Raw genomic sequence first — 9,312 nt, forward strand, 5'->3', positions numbered from 1 at the left:
AGGAACACCAGATCTGAAAGAACTAAAAAAAAAACTCGAGGGCGGAGCTACAGGTCTACAAATACAGCTGAAACCTTTAATGAAAAGGGCATCAGCCTTAAATCTGATGTTGATAACACCACAGCTGTCAACAGACTGACAAACAGTGGACCGGCGTACCAGTTCCGTCTTACCAGACCAAAGAAAGAAGAAAATGATCTTGTTGATCTTCTTTTCAACGGTGACTCGCAGCGGATAGACAGGAGCTACAGGAACAACTGTATTGATAACTAACACTTTGCCAATTAACGATAAAAAAACGCTTACTCCAACTTTCCACAGAAGATGGGATTTTAAGAAGGCGATCCTCCCAATTCTTGACAGTCATGTCTAATTTACCGACCCAAAAGCCATTAATTTTAATAGGTTCTCTGGTCCATGAAATGGGGTAGAGATTACTAAGCTGCTCTCTCCATTTACCTACAACAAAACATTTAGACTTGGTTACATTAATGCGAAAAACGCTAGCTCCTTGAAACATGCTGATAATACTAAACAATCTGTGAAGAGACGAAACATTTATTTATATATTTATTTATTATTTGCAGTCTTACTTAAACAGGGTGGCCTCCTCAGTTAAAAAAAAATATGCTTTTCTTGAGGGCCCTGTAAAAAAAAAATTAAAAGAATTAATTTAAACTATAAACCAATTTATTAAGTAATATTTAAAATAAAAAATTAAAAAATACAGTTATCAAAATATAAACACAATTTAATATTAATTGGTTAAGCAAACAATATAAAGTTATAAAAAAAAACCAATACAATAGATAACAGCATGCTAAATTAATAACGTATATGCAGTAAAAAATGAAACAAAAACTTAAAATAAAACGGGACGTCATTAAAATATACAATTAGGCACATCAGCAAATGAAATGAAATAAAATAACATAAGCAAGAGATATGCAAGCCCACAACAGTGTAAAGTAGACCATAATACGACTAATATAAAACACATCCACTTTAAAACCAAAAAATAAAAGTTAACACACAACCACTGAAAAAGCTAAATGTCCCACAATTCAGAGGTAAAGTGAAAAAAAAGATTAAACGGGACGTCATTAAAATATAACAATTAGGCACATCAGCAAATAAATGAAATATAACATAAGCAAAGAGAAATGCAAACACATCACAGTGTAAAGAAGACCATAATATGACCAATATAAAATACATCCCCTGCAAAACGAAATAAATAAAATGTCCAACAATTCAAGGAAATAAAGTGAAAAACAAATAAAACGGGACGTCATTAAAATAAAACAATTAGGCACATCACACGAAGTTGATCAGATAACGTGCAAATTTTAAGTAAATCATCAAATAAAATACCGTAATTAATAGCACAGATGTTAAAACTCGGACAGAGTATGTGCCTTCCTTTGAGAAGCAGTTAGCTTCTTCCAACCCAGGGTCCCACGATATTGAAAAGAACGCTTGGCCGCGTTAGTCTTGGGAACAAAAGACGTGCAGGGAACCATTTGACATGGAGCGGGTACCAGCTGAATGACATGGCTGTATAAAAAGGCTATTCAGGTAACGTGGGTTAAGGTTATTTACACATTTAAAAACTTCATACATTATGTGATGGTGCCAGTGGTTATTTAATGTGGTCCACGAGAGATCATCGTGTAGATCGGCAATGTGTGTTCTGGGATGTGCGCTCAGAATCATTCTGGAAAGGTGATTGTGGAGCTTACCCAGCCTGTCAGAAAGGGAATTTGAGCAGCTAGACCAAACAACATCACAATAATCAAATAGAGGCAAGACCATGGCACTACCTAAAAGTTTAAATGTGAGTTAAGAAAGGCAAAGATTGGCAGAACGTCTGAGAAAACCATGTTTTGGGGGATCTTTTTGGCTGTGTGGTCAATATGGTTAGCCCACGTATAACAGAATAACACCAACATACTTGTACACCTTAATGCGCTCAATTACATCGGGCGTTAATACTGAAATAACAAACCAAGTAAACTTGTCATTAGTATTTGAGGGTTTTAGACCATCGGCAAAAAAACACACTGCTAGGGAAATAGCGAACGTCGGGCGTTATCCTGTATGGATCTCCCTTTTGACTCCGCTGGTCTGAAAAGGACTAATAATCGTGGATGAAACAGAAGAAAGACGGTTACAAAGAGTTTTGGCAAGAATTTCATAATCCACATTTAACAATGAATTAGGCATTTTGTTCTGAGGCAAAGTAGGGTCGCCGGACTAATCCAACAAGGTAATAATGTCGGTCCTCTGTGAATTGGTTATGATATGAAGATCACAAGAATTGTTAAAAACACTAAACGGATCAGGCAAAAGAAGGTCCCAAAAAGTGGAATAAAATTCCTTCGGTAACCCATCGCTTCCACGGCTTTTGTCGTTTAGCATGCCCCGTAAAGCAGCATCAAGTTCACTAGTAGCGAGAGGCACCTCCAGATTATTAATGTTCTCTTCTGTAAGAGTGCTCGAAATCTGATCTAAACAGATTGAAAGCTATCAATAGTATGGTCTTCTGAAAAAAAGACTAGATGCATACAAATCTTTATCAATATTAACAATTTCTAAAGGTGAAGATGAAACAGACCCGTCAGGGCGTTTAACTGTGGGGATGAAAGAAGCTTTCTTGTGATTAAATTTAGTACGAAACAAATTCCTAGAGGGGTACTCTTCTTCAAATACAAGATCGCAACCTCGCTCCTTCAGCTAGAAAATAATCTAACTAAGAAAATTAAAGCTTAATCTGATTATACTCGGCAAGAATGTTTTTGTCTTTGTTTCCTTGGTTAAGAAGGGTAGTAACCCGTTCCAGGGAAGTAAGAAGACATATTTTCTATTGCGTGGAAGACGGCAAGAATGGGCTATTAGCAGTTTTTGCTGCGAAGCTTTACTTCTTCCCACAAATCTAACTCGTTGTCAAAACCTTCTTTTAGAGTTTTACACCCTGTAAAAGCTCTTTTAGAATCTGTTTGTTATAGAGGATCAGTAAATGTAGAAGTATTTCATTTCCAGTACCCCTTTCTTCTTTCTGGAAGAGGAGAAGGGTAATATTAAATACGACTCCATCATGATCTTAGAAATAAACATGCAAATGCGTAATAGAGGAAAATTTCAAGGCATTAGAAATGTAAAATCGGTCAAGCCGACCACATGTATTATCGGGGGCATTTCTCCAGGTAAAATATAAATGGTGAGGATAGGTGGTTCTCCAAATAAAATGCTTCATGTTGGCAACACTGGGAACAAGTACGGATTTGGCCTGGGTACGAGATCCAGGCGTTCCTGTCCTCAATACGAATAACAGTAGGAATGGGCGTGTTTATACGCATTCTGTACTGTCTAGTACCGTTGAAAACGGTTAGGTTGTCCCCATACGTGGTGAAACGGCCAGCGATCACCTGGCCGTACCTACCTATAATATTACAAACTATACTATCATGGATAGACATGCTAACACAATGCACAGTTACAATTATGACGTCATTGAACTTTGCGAAGGTACATTTATCTATTGTGGTGACTTTAGGATAGAACTCTTTACACAAAAGTCACGACTTGTAAACAGTTTCAAATTTGTTACCTGGCAATGGCTGGATAGCTGCCAGGTGCTCCTTGGCTTTTATTCCAATGTCATGTAGCTCAGAAAACAGCGACTTGGGGGCCGTCTGTTCCTCAAACTGGACCTCCATGGCCCTATCTCAATGAAAGGCACTAACGGCTATGATACTCTCTGCTAAGTATAAACACTGGTACAAAAAGAAGATAAGTCAAAAGCAAGGTGTAATGTCGTCATTCACAACTGCTGACTGACAGTAAATAATAGAGCCAAGACTCTTGCATGGCGAACTAGAAATATACATACAAAAAGAAATGGACGTAGTTAACTACTACAGTTATTTCTCCCGAGAAAAAAACCTAACCTGAGCTATCTGCTCAGAAGACAAAAAAAATTAATAAATAAACAACCCAGAAAGAGCTAACTGCTAAACCTGGGGCTGAACAAGAGTAATATACCCCTTAGCTACCTGCTTAGAAGGGATATGGAAAAAAAACAAAAAATGGCATTCTCCTCGAACAATAAAAACTAACAGCACACGGACTTTTGCGTGTATTGTGTAAGGGAAGTTAGCAATGGGGCTAGTTCTCGGGGACAGTGCACTTGCACACACCCCGTGCGAAAAGTATAGGGCCGTACACTGCTACGGCCCCAACAAAAAGAACGAGAACAAAAGACCTCTGGGCTGTGGCAACCTGTGCACACAGCCCACTACAAAAATGGAACCAAAAACCCTCTAAAATATCGCCAAAAATAACCCCAATAAAATAGAAAATAAGACCATATAGGCCTATATAAACTAAACTTACAGTATGGGCAAAAAAAGGTGAAGTCTTTCACTGGAAGCAGAAAAAAACACGAAAATTTTGCATCTCCGAGAGACACACGTCTGGCAGTACCTGAAAAGAACAGACACTAATTGTTTGGTTTCGGGATCCTCCTAAAGAAGAACCAGGGATAGGGTAGTCACAATACACCTTAGTTAGTGAGGCTACGAGCCGCCCTACCCTTTGCCTAATAATCAAACTGAAAAACACTTGACAGAGACAAGACATGCAGTCAGTGTAGCCATGCTAACCGCGCATTACCATGGTAGGTACGACCCTAACTAAATAAATACTTTACAAAATAAATACTTTACGCATCCAGACAAAACTTCCAAACCTCGATAAAAAGACCTAAAGGGTCTTAAACATGAGAGCGAAGACTCTCACAGGAAAAAGGGACCAAAAGGGTCCCAGTAAACCAGGAGCAAAACAATCTCCCACACAGAGAGGACCTAATGGGTGGGTCTAAACACCAATTACCAAGAGTCTTGAAAACATAAAGACGAAGAATTAGCTGACCTCCGACGACTGTGCAGAGAATTCCTCGCACGCACCACGTAGCACGGAAGTCGTCTTCGATCAGCCTATCAAAATTCTATCCCTGACCGCGCGCTTGATCCAGTGGACAACAATATCTGCGCTGGCAGTAGACTTGTAGAACAAGGTCTCGCAACGCGAAGACCAAACAAGCCATTTGACAACGCAGATCAATTACCAAAACAAAACACAATCTGAATGGATTTTTAAACCATCAGCATACAAAACACAAGGTGCGGTCAGGGAGAAATGTTCCCCCAAGATCTTTCCACCCACATGTTCAACTCAACCCTAAGGAATGGAAACAAAAGAACAATCCCAGAAAACATGATAAATGGTTTCCAGATGGCCACAACCGGCGCGGGGGCACTTGCCGGCCCCATAACCACAATTTAGAACTTTTTGGGCCGTTTTGGCCCGCGTAAGTATTATCCAGTTCAGATCCCGGAGACAGTGATCCAAAACGGAGCAGTTAGCAAATTTTAACTAAGGCAAAGTCTTGGAGAACAAAGACCGGTTTTCTAACAGGATCTTGGCCGAAAAAAATCAAGTACAATTGGCGGGAGGTACCCGCTTCCCATGCAAAATTCGGAGCCAGCTTAAACACAGGCAAGATCAGCTTGCAATTTGTGCCTTCCAGTTCTTCTCACACATATTTCCTCTACCAACACCATTAATTTTAATGGGGTTTCTGGTCCACTTAATATCAACCAGAGAAGACATCTTATTGACGGTGTTTTCACGAAGTGACAAAAACCTCAATATCATGCACAAAAGGTCATTCCGAGATAATCGCCTGTGAAGTAAATCATTTTTTTAAAACACCTTTGCGACTAGTTTGTAGTTATGGAATAAGCCTTGGTCAATGCGCTAGTTGTTATTCATCCCGGCCGTAGAGCGGTAAACGATATCCTCGCTAGCGCTATGCATGCGGTGCATTAAAAATACAGCGCGAACAGCGACCTCATGCGGCCACCATTTCTATGCAAATTAAATGTACCCAATCTAGCGCCTTGGTTCAATCGTCGGCAAAAGCTTGTGTTTTTCTTTATTTTGCGCTGGATTTCTAGCGCACGACCTCGTATGCGAATACAGATAAGTGTAGGCGGGGCTAATATGTGGAGTGTCCAATCACACCTTGGTAAATCCGGACGTCATCAAATTATTTGCAGCTATTCGCCTTTTGCGAACGTAACAGGAACCACAGTTTCTGTGCATTGGTGTCGTGTGCAGAGACACACACACAACGTGTACGTGTATGGATCATGTACCAGAGGTGGCAGCAAGTCATTTTTTGCAAGTCCAAGTCAAGTCACAAGTCATTGTTTGCAAGTCCAAGTCGAGTCACAAGTCATTAGTGTAAAGGATGGCACTTAACAGTTCCAGTGAACTTGACTTTGTAATGACGAATGACTAGTACACAATCATGTATCAGCAACAGTAACTCGCATCTTTAATCATGCATCTCACGTAGACACGAAACATGAAGCATGAAGCACGTAACACGTAACACGGTTTAATCTACATAAACAAAACAAAGAATAACAAATACAAATCAGGATTGATACACAAAAACAATATTACAAATGTCCAGTTAGTGGTAAATTAGCTGTTGCACATGTGCGAATCCCATGTAATATGTTGTATATAAAGTCTATATGCACACATTTTACATGACACTTTTAAACAAAGTTTTCCCCAATTAATTAACCCAGAAATATTACTTTTTATCCCACAAATATCTAGATGACCATGTTCCATATATGTCTAACAATCATATAAAAGGATTTAGAAATTATTAAACTTACGACTTTGGGCTGTCAAAAACAACAAATTGCGTGACGAAAAGTGACGTTGACATGAATAGTTTGACGTTATCTAAACGTTTTAACCCAACTGACTTGTTTTACGGTGGTGTGCAATAGCGCCCTCTCTTGACGAAGAATACAGATACACAAAAAGTTAACCTAATTAGCATATTACACAAACGAAACATTCTGACCTAACAATTAGGTCCAATGCAATGACAAAGGACTGTTTTCTTTTCGTGAAAGGTTCCTTTCAAAGTTTGTTCAACCATTACATTAAGCAAGAGACTTGGTCTTTGAAACAAGTGGGAACTATTCATTTTACTGGATTCAGTCACCGAGGTCTATTTTCTGGAATGAAACTTTCTCGCTGCATCTATAAACTGCATTTATAAACACCTTGAGTGGCCTTTTGGGGCCTTGTGTTGAGCGACTTTAATTTTAAAAATATATATATTTTTTCATGTACAAACTGTTACACTTCAAATAAACAAGATTTGATAGCATAGTATCACTCAACTTTGCTCTGTGTGGCCTCATAATTATTCCTCCATGACTGAATACACGTGCGAAACTCACCACCCGTGGAACAACACCGCTAGAAGCCGCCGTGCTTGCTTATCAATTATGACAAATTGCAGTCACTATTTATTTCACTCACGCGCGCGTACGCAACGTAACAGCTCAGCTCACTGATATGATCTACAGCTGCAGCTGGGCGAAGTAGAAACCGCTCAAGGCCCAGTCCGTTTTTTAATGCACGTAAGGCGTAAACCGAATAGCTAATTAAAAGTATAATAGCTTAATTAGGGTGTATTGGGTCGCTCGAGTAGCGTCTGACTTGGGTTGGTAACAAGTCATTTTTTGCTATCCCAAGTCAAGTCACAAGTCATTGTTTGCAAGTCCAAGTCAAGTCACAAGTCAAGTCACAAGTCAAAGCTGGTATTTAAAAGTCAAGTCACAAGTCACAAAAATAGCGACTCGAGTCCGACTCGAGTCCAAGTCACGACTCGAGTCAGCAACTCTGTTATGTATGGTGCCACGTTTCACTATGCAAGTTTCCACGCAACGATCGACCAATAATAAAACGACATTTAAGGTCAGCTAAGGCTATTAACATAATGAGCACCACCCCCGAAACCTCACATGGACGATTGAACCAAGGCGCTAGATTGGGTCCAACTGATTTACATAAAAATAGTGGCCGCGTGAGGTCGCTGTTTGTGCTGTATCTTTAATGCACTGCATGCATAGACATATGACTGCATGCATAGCGCTAGCTAAGGTATCGTTTACCGCGTTACGGCCGGATGAATAACAACTAGCGCCTTGACCAAGGCTAAGTCCATAACTACAAACTAGTCGCAAAGGTGTTTGGAAAAAAATGATTAACTTCAAAGGCGATTATCTCGAAATGACCTTTTTGCATGATAAGAAATTCTTGCATTGTCAAGTAACGTATGCTTTGTTTTTTGCTAATTCAAAGTTGTTTATTAGAAGTCTCTCTAAATTAAACTGTAATTCATTAATAACGATCAATAAAGATATTGTTCACTTTGTGAAAACAGCAAAAGCGAGAACCGCTCGCTAACTCATACTGTTTTTGATGAAAATTAGACTACTCGGGGTTTTCGGACCCGTAGAATTAAATGGTCATATTTTAAAACGTCTATGACGTCATCATAGTCCTAAGTCGTGATTGGTCGGTGGTAGTTTTATTATAACTAATAATATGCATAGGTCCAGTGCATGCATTTATTTTTTTTATTTTTTGTCTTACCTAGGCATATCAAAGAAAATTCTGTGAACAAATTTTTGAGATGCAAAGTGTGTTATCATGAAGCAAACCAGAACTGACGATCATTGTACTTACTGCTTATGATGAATCTATATCTGAAGTATCACTGTGCTCTGTGTCACTGTCAGGAGTGTCATGGTACGAGCCTTTAATTATATCTTTGACTTCACGTGGAAGAGGTCTTGATTGTCGTGTCGTGATCTGCTGCTAATGACAATGTCCCCTGTTTCTGGTTTCTTGAGCTTCCTCACTCATCATGCCGATAGGAAGAACAGAAGATGACAATATGCCAGCCCCATGAATGAGCAGAACGTGAACACTGGCATTTGATACCAAGGGTATATAGTTCAATTTGTAGCTTAGCTGTCTCCGTGCAATATGCACCAAATTTGACAAGGTCCAAGGGAAGTTTGCATGAGAAGGCGACAAGGATCATGTGCAGCCTGTGGATGAGGTTTGCATTGAGTCCACAAATTATCGCAAACGTGTTCTCTGCCTGGAATGCCCTTTGTGCAGTGTTTCCATCGTTTGTGTTGCCAGTTCGTTGCTTTGGCTCATCGACTTTAAGTCCAAGTTCAGATTTGAAACCATCATGAATTTCCCTTTTCTGCTTGCAAGCAACGCCTTATCAGATTTAGACTGCACACGCCACTTTAGAATGGGAAGTCGACATGCAATATGAATAAGCATCTCGAAACATCTAATCCATTTAGGGAGTGGTGAGAGTCCGTACTCGTGTCCCTCTTTAACTGGGCA

This window comes from Patiria miniata, unplaced genomic scaffold, assembly GCF_015706575.1.
Source record: "Patiria miniata isolate m_02_andy unplaced genomic scaffold, ASM1570657v1 HiC_scaffold_25, whole genome shotgun sequence".
Lineage (NCBI taxonomy): Eukaryota > Metazoa > Echinodermata > Asteroidea > Valvatida > Asterinidae > Patiria > Patiria miniata.